The sequence below is a fragment of the Euwallacea fornicatus genome, chromosome 2, assembly GCF_040115645.1.
Source record: "Euwallacea fornicatus isolate EFF26 chromosome 2, ASM4011564v1, whole genome shotgun sequence".
In the NCBI taxonomy this organism is placed as follows: domain Eukaryota; kingdom Metazoa; phylum Arthropoda; class Insecta; order Coleoptera; family Curculionidae; genus Euwallacea; species Euwallacea fornicatus.
The window spans coordinates 805,754-827,956 of record NC_089542.1 but is presented as its reverse complement, the minus strand read 5'-3'; the positions used below and the strand labels follow the sequence as shown (position 1 = coordinate 827,956).

General features: G+C 37.0%; 1 protein-coding gene and 1 long non-coding RNA gene across 3 annotated transcripts in view; one reads left to right on the top strand and one right to left on the bottom strand.

The window, feature by feature from the left end:
• Positions 1-5,285: 5,285 nt before the first annotated feature.
• Positions 5,286-22,203, bottom strand: part of LOC136349583 (protein doublesex-like) — an 89,817-nt gene continuing 72,899 nt past the window's right edge. For both annotated transcript variants that reach the window (XM_066301237.1, XM_066301245.1), the window contains one exon: positions 5,286-6,210. The gene's annotated coding sequence lies outside the window, so the exon portion shown is untranslated. The remainder of the gene's footprint in view (positions 6,211-22,203) is intronic.
• LOC136349595 (uncharacterized) overlaps positions 12,904-22,203 on the top strand; it is a 53,028-nt gene continuing 43,728 nt past the window's right edge. The window contains exon 1 of the long non-coding RNA XR_010733843.1: positions 12,904-13,286. This is a non-coding gene — a long non-coding RNA (uncharacterized lncRNA). The remainder of the gene's footprint in view (positions 13,287-22,203) is intronic.

The window sequence follows — 22,203 nt, the reverse complement described above, 5'->3', positions numbered from 1 at the left end:
GACAGTACGTACATCGCTTCGATAATCATAGAAAGTAGAATTCAATGGCAGTAGAATTAACAGTTAAATTCAAAAATGATGAATAATACAGAGTGTTTTATATATTTTCCGCTCCTATATTGACCTTACAAAACCATATGTCCGACCCTGTATAATAAATTTGTGGCAATCTTACGTATCTAACGCATATTTTGTGTATTTATGTTATACTCCTACATCGTACAATCTTGGCTACAATTAATAAACTTTTAACATCTGACAGTAGAATTCTAAGGCTGAAAGCTGCAACGCATTTAGTAATTTCACATTCGTGTGTGATACTCCTCTGCGGTACTTCGTAGAAAGTGGAATATTCATATCTGATTTTCGTAATTTCTGAGTAATAATGAGCACAATTTGATGTGTTAAACTTTGTTGAGCTCTTGCCAGAAGTCACCGCATACTCATCTCTTGTATGGTACCACTTTCAAAGCCCTTAATTCGTGCTTTTATAAAGCATATATGGAGCTTCAGTTCTGACCAGTTCTGTGAGAATTTTTTGTCGTAAATTTGTTTTACTTCAATAATCTCTTCGTAACTACTCATGGGAATGACCGATACGGCAAAATTTTTCATTTCTCTTAGCCTCTATCTCAATACGGACTGAAATCCAAAAATCAAAGAAATATTGAAAAGCGCTCAGTTTTGGAATCGGGGTCGGAGAATGACGTTGTATAAAAGCATTTTTTTCGGGGATATACAGGGTAAAGTAAAATGCACTGACCAATAGTTTCACTTCAACCCGCTGCATTTGGCAACTGGTGTAATTTTAGGACTTTCGGTCTTAGATATATTTAATTGCTTTGGTTAATGTAACGCGGGGAATTTCGCCGCCAGTTTTAATAAGATGAACTGTCTGTGAACGTGAGGTTTGAAAGTAATGTACTAAAGATACCGTCGTTCTTAGCAGAAAGCTAAACAGCTGTTCATTAAACTGTCCTGCTACTCTTGTACAATATATAATAAAAATATTTTTTAACCATCAATTTATATAACCGAAACTATTACCCAACATGCTCCTAGATATCAACGAAAACCATTAAAGGTCACAACAGCGAAAGTTCTAAACTTACCCCAGCAACCAAGTGCAGAGAGTAGAAATGTCACCGTTTTGCAGAGCATTTTTCTTTACCCCGTATATCTTAGAGAAAACGACTTTCATTCAAGATTAACCTCCGACCCAGATGTTAAGAGGAACGGGCTTAGAAAATGTCTTTAATTTATAAACTTCGACTAAGGCGCGTTTGCGTCACAGGCTGGTAAAAAACCTAACATTTTACCGTATAGGTGAACATGCTCATAAAATTTCAAAAATGTGTAATCGGTATGGTTGACTTACTTTAGAAAGCTCTTTGCCGGTTGGTACTGCATACTCTTATGTGGTATGTCCATGGATAATCCCATGGGAAGTTGCTAATTAGAACGTATATACGTGAAATATTTATCTTTAATCTATAGCTAATTATTTTCAAAGCAAGATATATTTTTAATGATATCTTGCAGATTAACATCAGAGAGTTCTTGCTGAAAGCTCACGCACGCTAGTTCCTAGAACACCCCTCTAGCAATTCCTAAAAAATTCCATCTTTGCACCAACGCAGACGATACATGTAGCTTCATTTGAAGAAAGTGGGAGGTTCACAGGTTAATTATCTTCTGATGTAAATTTTCTTGAATGTTACGTCCTACTAACTCATCTCAGGGAGCTCTCAACCGTGTAGTGAATTCACAATCGTGCCTAATGCGCCCCTGTAATGTCTACATCATAGAAATATTTGTACTTAGATGGCTGATAAATTTAATGCATAAATTAAAGGCGCTACTGTATCTTTACTACCACATTTAATATGGTAGAACGGGCACACAAATCACAGTAGAACATTTGATGATAAATTAGGTCATGATAAGCTGTTTGGATAATACAAATGGTTGTTTTTTCCAAGTTTCTCCGTCTTTACTGCTGGATAATAAATAATCGCGATATAAACCAGTAAAGGATGGTTAACAGCATATTATCAGAAAAATGTCGTGGAGTGAACCCGCCAGAGCTGTTCTTCAGAAAGGACCCCATAACGGCACAAGACAGGGATGAATGGAAATTTGAAGAGAGCCGCTATGCAGAGGAATGGAAAGAAATGAAGCTTAACGGGCGCCTTGTCAAGATTAAGATATGCTAATGCCATGGGAATTCGAAGAAGAATGAAATCAAAGAAATCATTCAAAAGATGCAGTTATGTTTGGATACCGGTTCTTGAACACCAAAATATAGTTCCCATGTTACTCCAGTGAACTCTTAATGCAATTGGAAAAATGATGACACCTGTAAAATATCAACGGTAATCGGACCGGTGTCCATCTCCCCTCTTGACCATGGAAATCACTAGAGCGCTCTAGAGAAGGCAGGGAATTCATGTGTCGTCTATGGACTCCTCCAGTCTATAAATAACGAGATCAGGGAAACCACGCTAGTTGATTGACCATTACAACCTCAACCATCAAACCGTTCCAAACACCCGCGTTCAAGCATTGCACCCACATGCATTTTTGGATGCTACAGAAGATGAATAGACGGTTTTGGCAGTATAGGAGATTAAGGCAAGAATGTTGTCAAAAACTCTGTTAAAAAGGCCCTCTCAAGTATATGATTGATGAGCAGGATCCTACGTCCTTCATTAGCAACTCTCCCACCCAAAAAAGCGCAGCAATCATTAAGCCTTGTAGCAACGAAGAGGAAGCCACAGACCCTACGGACCATTCCACACAGAATGTATCGTTTTCAATGTACTTTAATGGTACCCTCGCAAGATTGAAAATCTACGAGTTAATTTGTTAAAAGATCTCTAGAGATTTAGAATCTAAAATTTACAAAAAAATTCAAGACTAGATGGGACGACCATCATCTAGCATGGAATGAAGACTGCAGATGAACTATTTGTCGAATTGGAAGTTCATAATTAAGATGAATCCAAGTTAGCAGTCGGACCATTCTCAATTATTTGAAAGTTTCGAGCCGAGAAAACCTGAAACGAGCAAGAGATTTAAAGTTGTTTATACAATGACCTTCGGATGGGTCAATCCGAGACTTGCTGAAGCTGGTGATCCGTTTTGCGTTGATATAACAGGTGAGCATCTTCCAAACTACCAATTCCATTTATTAACGTAAGGTTGAACTGGAATACGGGCATAGTAGAATGTGCATGCCTGGGATTCCCCCAGGCTTAGGTCGCAGCATCTTTTACGCCAGCTGAGGCGTAATAAAGCATCCGAGTATTATTTACCTACAGATGTATTTGCATGAGTTATTGGGCGAATCACCTAAGCTTTGGAGCTTTACGTAGAGTTGTAAGATCTGGTATAAAGGTATGGGAGCGGCTTAAAGCAATTGGAAATGAAACGCTTGTTTATCTGAATAAATAAACATGTATTATAGTTTTTAATGAATTAAACATATTATAGTACATGCTTACGGAAACGTTGAATTACTTGAACACACTGTCTTAACGCTACTTAACGATTACATGCTAAATAAAGATAGATATTTCACAAAAATACCTACTGCCTACACATCTAGATAAGGAAACGAGTAGTTGCATTACTATTATAAAGAGGGTCTATGTACACGAAGTATCAAAACTATGAAATTATGACAAATAACTTCCCGGTATATTGCCTCATCTTGCCAGGAAGCAAACACCTAATTAATCTATCAAGAAAAATATGATTTTCCTCTCTATGTATTATTAGAATGTATGTTAAGGTACACAACACCGAAAATATGATTTATATTAAAGTTTACTTAATGAGAGCGGATTTTGCGCTTTCAGCTACCCTTGCCCATAGGAATTTAATAATGAAATTACGAACTAGATAACAAAAATTGAGCATTAACAAAATTGTACATGCCAGCGGCAGGTGGAGATGGGGAGGTTACTGGTCATCAGGAGGCTCTGGCAAAGATAAATATGCCCTCAATCCATATTTGATTAAGCTGGTAACCGCTTAATCAAATGCATGGAAATGTTTTTAGATTTAGAAAAAATGTAATAGTTCAAGAGGTTCAAACAATCGGAGGGCCGGTAGTTACCCAAGACCCACATGTTTCAAGAAGACTTCGCACTTGGAAGGTTTTAGATCAGAGCCGCATGTCCAGAGAATGAAGTTATTGGGGAAAACCAAGTCTCAGCAGATGTTTTTGGAACATCCCCGATACGACTAGTGGAAGTGCTCTCAATCGTGATATGGAGAAAGGGAGTAAGATAATCCGATGACGAGTTCTATTTCAAGACCAGTCAAGAGGTTCAACAATGTCTGATCCAGGATCGAACCACCTTAACGATGTCGGTGAATTATGCAATTCTTCCATATTAGTGATGTAACTGAATCTTGAGCACTCCGTTTTTCAAAATACTTCGATTTCCAATTTATAAGTTCAGAGGCGTAGAAGTGGCCTCTCGAGAAAACTTATTTTTGTCAATTCAAAAAACGAGGATCAATACATGGTTTCGGAAATCGACGGTCGAAATTGCTGGAGTTTTCCAGTAACGTGGGATTCCGGATCGCTGCAATGAATTTGTTAGGCGGAAAACTCTGGATCTGAACCCAACCTTAACCTCTGATTGCGCACTAAGGGTGGAAGACTTCTTTTCTCAATAAGAATGTCCACGACTAATTTCATGTTCCCCTGTGTCAATATGACGTGAAATATTATTGAAATTTCCGAGTAACGTGGACAAGCTCTAATAAAAACGTTTAGGATTTCAAAGTAGAGAGAAGCAAACTTACAGGCATTATTTTTTGAAATGCCTGAATGATATGAGTTATCTCTATAGATAAATCATATCATTCAACGACCCAACCGTGTTGCTCACGAGGACTATGCCTCGTGATGCAAATAAATAAAAATATCGATTAACGAATAAAGACCAAAATAATATTTTTTTTTTTTAGCAGCTGAAGAAGTACTTTAGTAATTTCTATACCGAGGAATCGAAGCACCTAGGAACATTTTTGGGAATACTTAAACGTCCAGATAAGAAATGTATTGCAAACTGAGAACAATGTGGTGTGACCTGATGGAAGCTCCCAGGATTTCTGAGTAAATGGAGGTGAACCAAATCCTTTTCTTCTTAATTCCTTGACTACCTTTGGGCCAAACAAAAAATTCTCAGCACAATATCCGTAAAATTTTGTCAACCATCTCGCCAGAATCACCGCATTTGAACTTTGGGAAAAAAATTGGAATGACATACTATATGATGGATACTTTTAATGATTTCTGTATAAACTGAGTTAACCTATAATACTAAGAAATCAATTTCATCAGCAACCAGGAGAAACTACCTTCGATTCAAGGTATTCCTCGAGGTGGCATAACGCTTGTGAAGGAACCCTCGAAAGTACCTTGGGTGCATATTTTTGAAATATTTGCTGAAAACTAAATTTTCTGTTAGGTGAGTCAGATGCTCGGAGCTTTTACTGCCTCGGAGCCCCCAGTCTCCACTGGATTCGACCTCTCTTACCTGATACATGAAACTGTTCCCCTACACATGCCACGATACAACAAAACTTACGATTGATCTTTAAACCTGTCCTAAGAATAATAAATATGTATAAAATCGTTAACTTAAACTTAAATTGTAGTTATAAGAAACAAATATCACCTGGCTTTCACATTATTATCTTAAAGTTAGGCCTTACATGAAAAATCACAACACACTTAGAATTGACAATAATGAAGTGAGTAATAGTGCAACAATCACATGCTGATGATAATCTAGACTAGCGCTTGCGGTAATGAATATTGTATGTGTATTCGTTTGCACCGAACTGTGTCCGCAAATATGTGATATAGGCTGAAATTTATAGGACACTGCTTTCTCTGTCCTAAATACTGGTCCGATATAAAGTCCCTAGAGTCTCTTTGTAGCACTAAGTTAAGTCTAGAATATTTATATAAACAATATACTATGATTTTTATTAATTTTCAATTAGACACTGAGTACACATCTAATATATAGAATAATCTGTTTTTGAGATATAAGACCGGACGAGAACCCTCTAGAAGACGGAGTTGCTTGGAACATGTTCTTCACACTTAAGCCTATCGATCACAACGTTTTCTTCCTAAATAGTAATTCGGTTGGTTAGGTTGGGCACACATTAATTCATCACCTGAAACAAAGAAACATAATACATGTTTATGTTGTATAGAGTGATAATGTGATTCTGTTATCAACTTTGTGCGTAGACTTCCCTCAGTAAGTTAGGAAAAAACCTTAATGAAACGTTTGCTTTTGATAACTTAATTTTGAAAGATTATACGTGTCAAACTTTCACACCCTGTATTGCGGAAGCGAGACGTCCGCGAGTGTTACGTTCTTGAGAGGAGCTTACCCTCAAAGTTTGCGACATGATCACATCGACACCCTGTATCTGCTTAGCGACCTCTCGTAAAGCCCCTAATTAAATCAAGCCTAAAAAGATCAATTGCTGTCCAGGCCGGTTTAAATTTTAAGCATTATTTAAGATCAACAATTTAAATTAAACAAAAAAAGGTCATTAATATAAAGCTATTGCGCTTTCGTTTAATGGAAGTATTTTACAGATAATTGTTACACGTTCACATGTTTTTTATAACGAAAAAATAAGTCAGTTCCGTGACTTACCGGGTGACTGATAGTCTGCATAATTTAGAGAGGATTTAATTTTTTATCTTATTGCGCAGAAATGGCTTAGAAAATTTGAGTTCGCACGAGAACTGAACAAATTCCATTAATAAAAATTAGATAGTTCCACTATCGTGAACTTCCCATCAATCGTTCCAAATATTCCTCCCAGAGGATACCAAGTCGATTAACAATAAATATACTCCCAAACAGAAATTCCCCCATATCTAAGGCCATCTTATCATGCAACACGTTCCCACAAAGTCCTCGGTTAGCCCTTATTCATCTGTGCGGTACTCCTAAGGTTAAACTTTCACTTTTATAGTCTATAAAATATTTCGTAAGTTTCGACGTAAGTGCTGCGGCATCAGGTCCGGATTGTTGACATATCCTGAAATAATTTCATGGTTGGGGTTAGCAAAACGTTGATAATCCGGGCTTTAGCCCAGTAAAAAGGTTTCACGTGGAGCAGTTTAAAATAAAACGGATGAAATATTCATGGAGCGTAGTTTTCCACGGGATCGGTCGTAAAAGCTTTCGTAAAGGCCATAAAGCTTCCGCACCTAGTAGTATTGCTAGTTTTCTCTATAAAATAGGAAAAAGGGCCATTAAACCAGCTTTTGTTATTTCTGGTAGGAATTCTAGAAAAGTTCCTGTAAATACCTCCGTGAATCTAAAAAGGTTCTTCTGGACTTAGGAGGAGAGTACCTCAGACGACTCGGTGCCCCCTAAACGCAGAGAATTAAAAAGTTCTACGACAACACAATGAATGTGATGGGAGAAAAGAAGACAGAACGAGTTGCGATCTAAGGGATGTTTGTGAGCTATGATGCCAAATGGAAATGGCCGATAGACGACCGAAAAGTGAATCGGTAGTTTTCGAGTTGCTGGATGTAAAGTTAAAAAAAAAAACGGAAATGTAAAATATTGTTTTTAAATTGCTTGGAGTACTTTCATGAAATTTTATTGATGTTAACTGTTTAAAGACGCTTCGTTGGTAGTAGGAAGGTTATTTTTGATTTCGCCACTGGCATGTCCAAGCAATACCGATTTGAATATTTATAAAGGACAAAAATGATTATCGCTCGATCTTGTGCTACCTGTTAATAAAAAAAAAAGTTCGAAAAATGAAAATCAGATGACAAAAACAAATTTTATGAGGGTGTTCCGCATCTAAATCGGTCACACTATAGGAAACGCTAGTTATTCCAAGAAGACAGCTGGCGCAAAACGGCACATTAGCTGAACAGGCAACTCCTACTTTGCAATAACTACCTATTAATATGCCAATCAAACATTTAATAACACACCAATTAGTAATATCAGATCATCTATTAAAACTCTAATTGCGAGCATTATATATAAAACATTACATAATTATTTACTATAAAATTAATTTCATCGGTAGGAAATTGCTTCATGTCTCTAATTTTATCGCCCATGTGGCCGCCGGTATTTAAATATAGTCCACTTATTAATTGCTAGTTCTGTAGATCCAGATTGGCAGCGTTGACAAAAAGATGGTCTATAAAAGTCATATCTAATGATTCCCTGAAGACTAAACGACAAAATAAGACCCAAGAAAAGGACTACTTTTTACTGGATGTAAAGAAATGTCTTTCGGGCTCCCATTTTTCAAACCGCTTTTTATTCAGTTTAGTATGCGCCTTTCCATTCTCGATCACTAGAGGTTAATTTTGAGAGTCACCGGTGATTCCGAATATGCAAGCATCGCATACCACCGGCAGACACCCACCAAATTGCATTAGATCGATAGTGAATGGTGATTTCGTTTACGTCCAGCATAACGGCCGCTTTAGAAAAATACTCCCGTTATGTCCAGAATTTGGAATTTTCCAGATATTGCCACACAATTTTGGCTGACGATTGAGCTTCCTTCTGCTAAAAGCGTTGTGCTTCATAAGAAATGTACGTTATTTTTTCGGTTTTATAGCCGCCACATTGCATTACTTGCAGAAATTAGGTCCTCCGCATTTCAAGATCTGCTATTATCAATAAAGCCCTAAAAACCCAACGGTTTAACCTGACGTTATATCGGTCGTATATTTGCTTTTATGGTCCCTCGAATTTATATTTCTCAAGTTTTCCGAGAGCTTTTATAACCCAACTAATACTACATGGGAGATTATTGAAATTACTTCGTTAATAGCTACTGATTTGAATAAAAATCATTCAATTTTCGCTTATAGATGTATGATTTTATGACGCTGTAAAACAGGCTTTAGGAAGCGATTAGTCGTAGCAAATCTCTAAACCGGAGACAGGTCGCCCTTCTACGAAAATTTGATAATCAATTCGCTGGTGCCGACATCTTAAGCTTGGAAGCCTGAAATTAAGCGCGATTCATGTGCTAAAAAGCTCTAGGAAAAGTAGTTAAAATTAAGCTGCGCGGCTAGTAAATAAAGTCGTAAATTTCTCGTGTTAAAGCTCTATAAGAAATTACGGCAAAAATTAGACGGACGGACGTAAAAGTCAGGAAACACATATATTGCTAAGTTTATATGGGTGTCGGCAAAAGAACCCGCAATAAAACGATCCGAAACAAAGCAAAGGTGAAAAAGTTTTGGGTCAGTATCGTTAACACTTATTGGGTTTGGAGGGCCATAAATTTGGCCATAGAGAACCCATATATTATTAGAATACAAAACTTCAAATTAGGACATAAATCACGCGGACAAACTTCTTGAATAGGCGGGAGGGTTAACAATTAATCCTGCCTGAAGACCAAAATCTGTTATAAGTAATTAACAACAGTTAACATAGCAGGAGCAAATTGGCAACATTGTTATGTGCTTGAGCATGTGGGTAATGCCAAAGGAATATGTATATTGACGTAATGAACTTAAATTCCAAACACACATTGTGTATCAACCGTATTTATGACCAATCGTTTGCATTTCCAATATAAGGTCGTATACCGGGTGACACAGATATTACGAGCCAAGAGATCAGTCAAAATTCGGAAAGAAAAGGCCACCACCGTCATCAATCAGACGAGGTCATTCGCATACGTCCCTTTCAGGCCCTGCGCCGCAAGAAGTAAGACGGTACTGAGTTTCAATCATAATTTTGTGAAGATTATCAAAAATTTGCGAAAAAATTTTAACGATTTAAAAGTTTAAATAAATGCAAATGTGGATATTTCACAGGAGTATCGGTCGGTGGAAATCTATTGTGTTTAAATTTTCGAACAACCTCGCGCGGGAAAAATTCTCCTGAGAGGTGCCATTGTGGGCGAGGGCTAAGTCCTCGTATACATTAACGTACATGGACTTAAGCAAAATTAATTTAAACATTTATCACGTTCCCTATTGACTATGATTATCATTCATTATTGGCTAACATCGTTCAGCAATTATTTGCTATATGTTTTTTTTTCTAGAGGCTTCCCTAAACGCTCCAACGTCTCCATTTTTGTTGGTGATCCCACCTATGGTGTTAGGTTCAAAATTAAAACTTCTCACTAACGGCATGTGATTTACATGCAACGTACTTTTTGCCAACACCCATGTTAAGTCTACTCGCCAGTAACCCCCGCACCTGCTGGAACGAAAATGAAAGGTGTGTTTATATTAAAAAAATACACGTGGTCAACCTAGGCCATATCTATGTTGACGATGTTGAAGGTCCTGGTAAATAGTAATTATTGTGTTTTTTGACTGCTAATTAAGTGTTTGGCGCTTAATAACATATAAGCGATGTGCAGTTTAAATTGCAATTTTTTACTGTTTAAAACACAGTGGTATTTTACAAGATCCTTTAAGATTCTGAGCAAAATATATCTTGCGGTTTTTAATTTTACAGCTAAATAAAAGCGCCATTAAAGTTTTAATATGTGATCGTTTTTTTACTGCCAGAGCCGACACAACGTAAAAGCGGTCACACACCAGACCGACCAGTCCGGCTTTATGACTGATTCTCCTAATGGAATGGATCTATTTTATACTATGTAAGTATAAGCAGACCATTGTCCTTCTAATGTTCGGACATTGGTACAAAGATGTGCTGCACAGCAGCGTAGTACTACAAACTAGTAATGAATAAGACTTAATAAGATAAGATGCACGAGTACGTGAATTTATGTGGAGACAGCACTGCTGGAATCAAGAATAAAGTTGCACAATAAACTATTTATGTAACCAGTTAGGAAACGCACAGCTTTACTAGTGGGCTTTTGCAGAAGAGGCAAAGCGAGGTTCCATAAAACGTATGAGCCATCACACGAGTTATACAATAAATACTTATTTAACCAGTTATAAAAGACGAGATATTGTTAAATAAGAGGATTTCTGACGACAGACGTGAGTTTAACAAGACCGTCTTTAATTGAATGAAATATATATTTTCTGCGAGACATGGTTAATGCCTTGAATTTTTAGCCTTTAAGCAGGAGGACCGCGTGGAACATCGACGAAAGGGAATAACGACAACAGGACCGGAACAAGACCGAAACTAAGAACTAAAATAATTATCTCAAAAGGGCACCTTAAAAAAAACTCTATGAAGAATTTTTTCAGCCTTTCAAATCTCCCGCTTTCGTTTCCTCGACTGCTGGAACAGCGCCTGAAACACCTCATACTATCGCTAATAAAATTCATTTTCTTTGAGTCAGCTCGGCAGAAAAATCTAAATATCAATATGGGACTAGATCCATTAACACTGGAGATGAAACTTCATTACGAATATCGAAAGAAATTGACTAAATCCTAAATCATACAAAACTATATATGTATATATAATCCTATCGATATTTAGAGAAATTAAATCCACTGCGGAATCGCAGACAAGACATGCAGTATGATGATGGCCAGGTCGACAACATACTCGTTGAATGATATCCAGAGTGATAATGAGCTTGTTAATGAGGATGTTGTCGATTGATGCCTATCCTGCCATCACCATTTTGTCACTATTTTTCAATGACTTGCTGGCCACCCTCTAGTGGTGGGCAGCTGAAGTCCAAGCTATACAGTGTGGCCCGAATTCAGCGTACATGTATAAGTATCTTTAGCACTACGTATAAGGAATTGAAAAATGATTAAATGAGGAAAGTTGGAAGGAATTTATTGGCCAGTTCGATGCGATTTTCGGAAACGAATTAAATTGTTTTTTTCCATTTTGACTTATGTGCAAAAAACCAAAACATCCCTTTCGGGAAAAGAACTGTACATTTTCGAATTCAAAGTATTTTTCGAATCTGTAAAAGCATCGTTAAATCGATTTTTTACGAGCTATCAACGTGTGTATTTAATTATTAGTTTGAACCTTTCGGTTCCGAGGTGAGAGGTCACCGCAAAGCTTTTGTTTTCCTTTAGACGCCAGATCTTTTTACCACAGTTGGAAAAAACCGTTTCTCCGTTCCAATGAGGCATTTACAATCTATAGAAACATTTAGATCTGCTGCGAAAAAAACCACAATTTATAGTTTTTGCTAAGTTGACCATGACGTTCGCGGCCTTTCCCTGACAAAAAAATATTACCATCGTAATAATAAATAACTTACAATAATTACCTGGATAATTACATATTTTCGTATCTTTAACTCTCTTTGAAGAATTTGAAAAAAAGTATGTATCGATACAAATTGATAATGCAAAGAAAATTAAGAAAAATAATCTGAAGCAATTCGTAACATTTAATTAAATTTCTTAAAATCGTTATTCGCAATACTCCTAGAACAGTGGGAAATTTGTTGGGCTATGAGGCGAAGAGTAGAATCCTGAATCTTGGCAGAAGGACATTTTCAACAGTTTTTATACCACCATTTTTATTTAGATTTATTTTTATTTTCAGCTGAGCAGTTTAACAAAATTAGGCTAAGAGTCAAATTAGTCTGAAAGACTTTCTTAACATCAAAATACCTGTGTTCCTTCCGCCATCTACCCTGAAGGTCAGTTCAAGGTTAATCCATACACGGAAAAAATACATGGCGCTTTTAAATATTACGTAACGTCAACATTCCAGAGATTCCACGGCGAAGTGTTCAGCGCGCGCTAAAGGGGATGACCTCTTTAATAAAGCGATAGCTCTGAAGAAAGTCGGCCAATGTGTCGCCATAGATAAGACAGAGATTCAAAACGTCCAGACGAATGTCAGATAAGGATGGAATACGTCTAATGCAAAGAGAGAGACGGGCTGACAATACTGCGATCCCGCTCCCAGACGTCTCTTTCGCTCCTCCCATTATAACCTCAAAATATTTAAATTTGAAGTTGAAAGATCGTTAATTTTCCATTATTTTAAATTTAAATAGGTAAAGTCCATCTCAAGCGTTTACTTTTTACTATGTTTGAATCAAAATTCGTTACTATCATAATAAACAATGCAGGTTAATCTTAAGAAAGAAGCTAAAATAGCTTAAGGAAGGGGATAAGTGCGCCTGTTATTACATTTTCGATTAGTGTTGTGAGGGGGGTGTGAAAAATACTATTCGTGAAGCAGATATAGAACAGAAGATCCTTATTTGATGGCACAACATTACTTTCAACTTGAATTTTCAGTTAAACGTCTGGTACAAGTGAAACTCGCGACGAAACTGATTGAGGAGCCGCAAAAAAGCAGGTAAGAGAACTTATGTAACGCGGAATAGTGCGGAATCCAATTTTAGAGATCGCCTTAAGGCAATGTTTCTAGCTTAGGCAAGAAGGATCCGCTCTGTACCACATATACTCAAACTCGACTATAGCGACCTGGATTGTAACGAACGGTCGCCGTTAACGAGCCGAATGTCAGGAATGTACAGAGTTTATTCAATTATGTGTTCTCCTGATTCGAATATAACGAACACATTTATAACAAACCATCGGTTTTGGGCAACGTTTTTCGAGGAGAAATTTGCAGGTTCGATCGATTATAACGGACTAATGTATTGAAAAGACCATCCTGCAAAATGTATCAGGTTATTTTTAGAGTGTTCTTTTGTCGAGATGATCTCGACACCGGGGAATCCCTATGTATCGAATCGTAGTAGATTTCGCACGATTTAGCCTTTTATAAAATGAATGTACACATGTCTAGGTTTAGTTCACATTCCAAAACAACCACCCTTCAAGTGGAAACAGTTAGCGTCAGCCAAAGCGAATGTAGTATAATATAAATAGACATATTAACCAAAACTGGATATAACAAACGTCCGGCTGTAGCAAATAAAATCTCTGGTCTCGCGTTCGTTATAACCGAGTTCGACTGTAATTAATTAATAGTGCAACTAAAGCAACAAAAGATGTTTAAATAATTACTACAAAGTTGATATTAAGCTCATTAGGTTTTCAACAAGATATCTATATGAATCAACACAATTTTGACATTTTTCAGACTGTACTTGTTTCTCTGCGATTGATGTTTCTATTTATACTCTTTCTTTCTGCTAACTGTCCTTTTTTTCACTTTTGTACAGTTACAGAGAGCTCAAGCTCATACACCTCAATTTTTATATATGTATTTCCAATGATAAAAATCGGTGAGTGTAATTTCTGGGAATGTAGCTGGCAATTTCACTGAGGCGCTGTTTAATATTGACTTTATTATTAAAGTCGTCTTAGTATAAATCCCGACTTGAACGCGTATGGGGTGCCGGACGCCCGCCCTGTTGAATCCTACTACATTGCTTATTTTTAGGGTAGAAATATAGCCAAGCATCCCCCATTTTGCCCTTCACATCGCCATAGAAAAACGAATAAAATGTTTTATTTTTCAGCAGTGAGGTGCTTGAAATTTGCTCTGTGATTAGTTCTCTCAACCCGTCACTCGCTCCATACGGCAATAATGCACATTACGTTTGATCATCGGTACCTCATATGTTGCAGGTGATGTGTGTGTTTTTCTTATTCGAAGAAATCCAAATAAATATATTTGGCCTGTTAACGCATAACGTAAATGAATGATCAAATAACTCGATATGCTAAAAATAAATTATAGCATTTAACTTTGTAACTACTAATATTTTACGATCTGTAATTAACTTACCATAGACGCCAAATCTTACATTGAAACCAAATCTTTCGTGGAACCTACGTTGGGTAACTTAGTGAGAAACTTCAACTGCCACAAAAATGGTAGTTCTGCTTGTAAAACGCTCCGTAATACACCATAAGAGAGCCAAAAGTTTTTTCCAACTCTGTTTGAAAGCAATATGAAGGGCAAAGGGAAATAAAAACTGATGATATCTCAGAACAGAAAAGTCATAACTAATAATTCAACGCATTGAGAATTTGCAAAAAATCGCCTTAAATGTTCTTATAGATTTGAAGAATATTTTCAATTCGGGAGTTTCCAGAATTCAAGAACGCAGGTTTTTGGTTTCTTGAAAATAACTCAAAATTCTCTATGAAACGGCGTCGAACTACTCACCTTTCTCCACTTAACCATTTTTCTAGCTCTTATAGTCCTCTAAATACCCATAGCTGCAAGCAGCCAAGAATGGGGTAAGTAAATTAAATGACTAGATGGGAAAACAATACGACCGATAAAAATGTACGGGAAAATGGGTACGTACTTATTGGCCTTATTGAGGTCCTTCTTGAAAATCGACATTTTGAACATATTTTGAATAATTCTTATTTAGTTTATTCGTACTAATTGTTTTGAAAAATGCGGAAATAATTCCACGTATGAGTTACTAATATCAAGTTCACCCCCACTCTTTATGAAACCTTGGGCCGTAAAATTTTATTTACGGCATGAAAATCCTTGAAGCATACTAACGTCCTAAAATTTCACTTAAAAAAATTAAATACTTCTTAATATACAGGGTGTCCCGAAATTAAAGCACCATATTTAAACAACGTAAATTAGGTCAAAAAATAACACCAAAACTTTAAATAAAACAATGTCGGAAAATGCTTCCTTAATGAGGTATGCCTCTTTAAAGACGTAACTCTGATGATGGTAATTTTGAAATATTTCCAAAACGGTGCAAGATAACTTTATGAAATTTGGTACGATTTTATACCTTATAAGCCTCAATTGACTGATGTGGCTGAATGGAAATTATTTCGTCAGAGGCGTGCTGCACGGGTAGTGTCGGGGTTAAAAAATGCTAGATTTTTTTTATGTGCCCCATTTTTTAGTTGCTGATGCAAAATTATGAAACCATATACGCTTCCAGAAAAAAAAGACACTCTTGGTTCACGATGCTAGGACGCTTCGTTTTCGAATAAAATGAATTTAAACATTACAATGCATGACAAATACAAATGATGCTTAAAGCGATATTTTATTAAACACATCAAAACGATTAAACAATAATAAAAAACGAACAAGAAATTTAAATGACGCACTTTCAAAGTAAGTTTTCAAATAAGTTTCCGTTTTGTTGGATACACAGTCTAGATCGTTTTTTTATGCTCTGGGAGGCACGGGAAATTTGAAACGTATTTTCTTTTATTTGATTAGCAGCTAAGTTGATTCTATCCAACAGTTCTTCCCTCGTGTTTATTTCTGTGGCATAGATTATGCTACACATAAAGCCCCAAAAAAAATAATCCAGGGGATTAAGGTCAGGTGATCGAGGGGGCCAGGTTATTGGACTACCTCTTCCTATCCACCTGCCTGGAAACTTTTCATCAAGCCAATTTTTCACGTTATTTCCAAAGTGAGCTGGTGCCCCATCTTGTTGATAATACATTTGCAATCGGGTATGCAATGGTATATCTTCTAATAGGCCTGCCAGCTCATTTTGAAGAAAATGTAAATAGTGTTGTGCTGTTAACCGGTTTGGAAATACAACTGGTCCTATTAATCTATTTCCTATGATACCTGCCCAAATGTTGACAGAAAACCTATGCTGAAAATGTGTTCTCCTTACGACTTTTGGATTTTCATACTCCCAATAATGTGTGTTATGGATGTTAAATGCTTTGTCTCTCGTAAAACTAGCCTCATCAGACCACAAGATATTATGTAAAACATTTTGGTGATTCAAAACCCACTGGCAAAAATTCATCCTAACTGTAAAATCTTCCTCTCGTAAGTCTTGAACCCTTTTATAGTGAAAGGGATGCAATCCCTGCATCCGAGTCATTCTTCCTATCTAAAAATTAATATTCGAAATAACTGTTTATCTGTTGTTATTTTAACGACTGTATTTACGATCGATTTTGGTATGTTTGTAATGTTTTCAAGCGTTCTTAGAGAAATTTGAGGATTTTCTTCTATTCGATTAAGCACATCCTCGAAATCGTAATCTACTGTAGGTCTTCCTTGGCCTCGAGAACGTTGAAAAGAACCACATTCGATTAAATTTCTATGTACTCGACTAAAAACAGATCGAAAAGGTATTCTTCTTCTCGGGTACCTCCTTCTGTACTCTTCTACGGCGGCTCGCGAATTACCATTACAGAACCCATAAATAAAATGAATATCGGCAAGCTCCCTACTTGAAAATTTCTCCATTTTTCACTAACAGCTTAATAATGACACAAAGAAACTCCCCAACAGAATAAATATAAACATCAAATTGACAGTCAACATTGTTTAATATTTCGTAGCCTACTATTAAGTTTTCACAGAAAGTAAATCATTTGTATTTGTCATGCATTGTAATGTTTAAATTCATTTTATTCGAAAACGAAGCGTCCTAGCATCGTGAACCAAGAGTGTCTTTTTTTTCTGGAAGCGTATATGGTTTCATAATTTTGCATCAGCAACTAAAAAATGGGGCACATAAAAAAAATCTAGCATTTTTTAACCCCGACACTACCCGTGCAGCACGCCTCTGACGAAATAATTTCCATTCAGCCACATCAGTCAATTGAGGCTTATAAGGTATAAAATCGTACCAAATTTCATAAAGTTATCTTGCACCGTTTTGGAAATATTTCAAAATTACCATCATCAGAGTTACGTCTTTAAAGAGGCATACCTCATTAAGGAAGCATTTTCCGACATTGTTTTATTTAAAGTTTTGGTGTTATTTTTTGACCTAATTTACGTTGTTTAAATATGGTGCTTTAATTTCGGGACACCCTGTATATCCCCTTGTAACACTTTAAATAATTCACTCTGTACATGCTACTCTACTGCACCACTTAAGCCGAGTTGTTCAATCACGGCTTAAGCCTGGTTCCGCTAAATCCGGTTATCGCATATAATGAACACGTGAATTTGTATCAGATCGTTATTACTCTGATAGCAAAGCACTTTCATTATATGTTATCTAACGGTATTGTAGCAGTGCATTATTATGGACGTAAAAATTTACGAGGAGCGGATTCAGGTGAACGAAGCTGTGATTCAACAACTCGCCTTTAGACACTCTATAACTTCTTTGACTTCCAAGTCGGTACTAAAAATAGGTTAAAATCCACTATAACTTGGGTGTTAGAGACATGATGCGACACTCCATTATCAACTGCCTTAAAGCCATTACCAATTTTATTTAGTACATCCAAGCTTGAGCTTGGAACTTTACAAACGCAAAGCAAAACAAAAACTTATATCGCTGTTTTTGTCTCTTTTCGGAGTGTCCGAGACACGAATGTGATTTTTTTTAAGTGCCACACAAGACATAAAAAGAATTAGTCGTGGGTAATATTAATACCCCGTCGAAATACTGCACGGAAAAATAAAGGGGCCCATACTGAGTTCTTTTTGAAAGAAAGTAATAAATGTAAACACGTGTGTAGTCCGGCGGTGTCAGTTTGAAGATTTTACGACTTTGCGCCATTAAAATTCGGTAATGAGGTCTCGGAGCTTGCAAGAGAATTGGTTCTCAGGACTCTATAAAGAGGAGCCACTATAAAACAGGGTTGGAGAAGAAATTATTTTTTGTTTTAATTTTAAGCGAAACATCTGTTTTAAATCAATTAAAATTTTTTGTGCGGTTTTACGCATGTTTAAACATGTTGCAAAATTCTTTCTCGAATATGTATAAACCATGTCTTAAAATAAGCAGGTTTTAAACATTCATGTGTAATGAGGTGGGTACACACATAATAGTGGCATTGGGGCGTACTTGTCATGGTTATTTAATAAGCTAATTTATCAGCTTGTTCCAACCGAACACTGTTAATTTACTGGAACGGGACTAAAAAAAGCACATTTAATAAATGTTCGGATGCCAACTTAAAAACTTTAAAAATTGCTAAGTCGACCATGACCGGGGGTATTAGATATCTCCCGAATCCGGGCTTCAGAACGTAAAATCCGAAGCATTAAGGATAGCACTGCGTCATCGTTTACCACACCTACACCAGTTACTTTAATGGAAATATTATAGCATTGCGGCGTTTCTCTTGAAGCATTTAGACATAAACGGCCACTGCGTTTCAAAGTAGGGTTGTAAATTGGTCGGCGAAGGAAATGTATTTTACTCGGCTGAATATTTGACCGATAAATGACCGGACACTCTTTGAACGGTAATACGTCGATCAGTTTAGTTTTATATACTATCAAAAATATCAATCGTCATTGTCATTTAAGCCACGTGTATCGTCCATTCTGTCATCACTGAACTTGACGGTCAAAATGAAAATCTCCGAACAAGTTCAATAAGACTGGATCGGCTTGGTCAAATATTCTTGGGCGATTTACCAAAAGGACTGTTGCCGTCCTACCGCGCTTCGGAGAGAATGATCCCAGCGAGTAAGTTTTCGAAATAAATTGTTGTATGAAAACAAAGTGTGAATGACGTTTGAAATAGTTTAGACTAACAATTTGACAACTGGCAATTTTATCAATCTGCCACAAAGCCTGCAAACCAAAGAAGAAAATCGCCGACGGCCCTAACTTCAGGCTTTCGTACTAACCTCAAGGATATGCATAAAGTAATTACAAAAAAAATTAATGACAATTATAAATATTACTTTCTAACTAAGCATGTAAATGTCACCTTTAACCGCGTATAATTTATTACCACATTACCCCACAGGCTTCTAGAAAAATACTAAGATTTATCTTCAACGTATTGTTTAGCCTTTAATGTTGGCAAATAAAACTGTCATTAAATTGACAATTTACACTTTATAAGACAATAAATAATTTCAAGTTGATTTTTCTCCATGTTGCTTTGTGTAAGTTAAAATTCCTATAACAATATCAACGCTAACCTCCAAGATTTATTGATCTGAGATAGTGATAATAACGCAACAAATAAATAATGAATTTATCACATTAATTACTCTCAATAAATGAATAATAAATTTTCTGCCCAGTTTACTGGGAATGCGGTTCGTAATAACCGGATACAATTATTGGCCCTAAAGCCTTGAATTATCTTAAGTTCCGAACTTTGAAACGGCAAAATTTTAGCCCCTGTATAATTTACGACGAAAGGCATACTTTTGACAGGAGGCTCGCAAATCATTGAACGAGAAAAATCTGTACAACAATAAAGACTAATAAAATGCGCTTATGGCTGTAATTATGGCTAAAAAGGAACGGACGCCATTAAAATTTTAATTAGATACATAACCGTGTTCATGTGACCTCTAACGTCTAACTCGTAAAACTCATCGTTGAGTAAAATACTGTTTTTGACACCTGTGTAAATCACCATCAATGTATTTATTGTTTAAGAAGTACATATAATGCCTTGGCGAAGCATTTAAGCTACATGATGCATTTCGCTGTTTATTGGTTTTTAACCCGAACTAACCTGAACTAACCCGAAGTGACCGCTGCACCTCTCACACCTAAAGTCCGCAGAAGGCGGAAGACGTGACTACCTCTGTATTTACTCTATTGCAACGTAATCAATATATATACATAATATAGAGGTCATATGCACTTTGGGTGGTCCAAGAACCGACAATCTGACTTAATGTATTCGCAATGTGGTCATTTGTCTGAAAGAAGGTGATTTAAAGCCGACCCCGGACAAAACAATCCTGGTGTCGGTTGTTGTTGAATTGACACTTCTTTATTGCCGACCCAATCGATTACGGAGTGAAGAGTTGAGATGGGGCTTAGATAGTCGACAAGGTGGAGAGATTTAAGGCAGAAACTAAAGGGAAAATGTCAAAAAGAACAGATGAAGAACGTAGAAAGGCGTGGATGGTACGACACTGGGAGAAAGTAAAGAGGAGCTTGGTGTGTCGAGAGAACTTAGAGAGGTAAAATAGGATGTCTAGGAAGAAGGAATTTGACAAATTGGAATAGGTGTCGACTTGAAAATCTATAAAAAGAAACACTTAAAACTTGGCAACACATTTGATGGTCGCCGCACAAGCAAAGTATTTTCAACGTGAGGGAGACGCCAGTTACACCCGAAGTAGACGTACTAGACTTCCTGATTTCAAATGGCACGACCTGTATCGTAATATCTGCTTTGAAGTTCTTTTAGTATTTCATGCAACGTACCGTAAAGAAACGAAAAGTGCAACCTCCCTACGGGACCACACTGTGCAAAACTCGAAACTGACCGATATTGATAGGTGACGAGGGCGTGGCAGAATTTACGACGGTCTAACGGTTCGTCGGGAAAGTTTCGAAGTTATTTGAAAATCTAAGTTTCCCGGGGATAACGGAACCCGTTATTTGAGACTACTTTTATTCGTTAATGGAAGAGTTAATTCAACAACAAGGGACAGATCAGTTGGCTGGTTTCAACATTATATTTCCAACTCATTGTATTCTTACCAAAAACAGAGATTTTATATTAAAATATAAGGTTCCGTTAACAAAAGTGTTTCCGTCTCTGTTTCTTACGTATCGAACCCAGAAAATGCAAAGTTTGGTGCGAGACGCGGGATTCCAGTGCAACACCCGAGGACTTGCGTGCTGAACTGTAGTAAATTGGGGCCATATTTTCCTGATATTGTGTATTTACGCCAGTGTTTATGCCAGTAACAATATTTACGTCAAGGAGCCGGCGTAAATAATAACACGACGTATAATAAAAATAAGCACCGCATGTTCTCATTGAAGAGCAGTAAAAAGAACAACAAAGATGGCACCTCGAGCAGAATCAAGAATAGAAGCTGCGTGAAGCAGATCGAGATAAACGTTTTCCCCAACAGGAAAAGAAAACGAAAAAAGCGTCATTACGAGCAGAGAAAGAAACGAAAAAGAAAACGCCAAAAATTACTCACTAAAAGAGTGAGAGCGCCACGCGAAGAGCAGCTGATAGAGAACTGGAGGATGATGCGTTCTATGAACGATGCTACGCAACTCGCAAGCCAGAATGCATCAAATGTTCAAGGAATTATCGGCCATGGCCTAAAATTATTAACCAGGAAATTTTTGAACTGAAAAATAAATTCAAGAATGATTCTGCAGCGTAGCTGCTAGGTCCTGCGAGGCAAGAGAGCGCAACTGCTCCAGTTGGCGACTCTCCAACTAAACACAAGTAGATCTGGTTCCACGACGACTATTTACAGGTATTTGAGGCAGACATAGAGTTAACACACCAGCACAACCCGCTGTCGAAATTAAAGGAATGCGAGATGATAAAGTACCACCTACGTCTTGTGACTTTCAAGCGGTTTCACAGAGCATTTGCGCCGGCTTTGAAATTCGCAGCATCCCGAACAACCTTAGT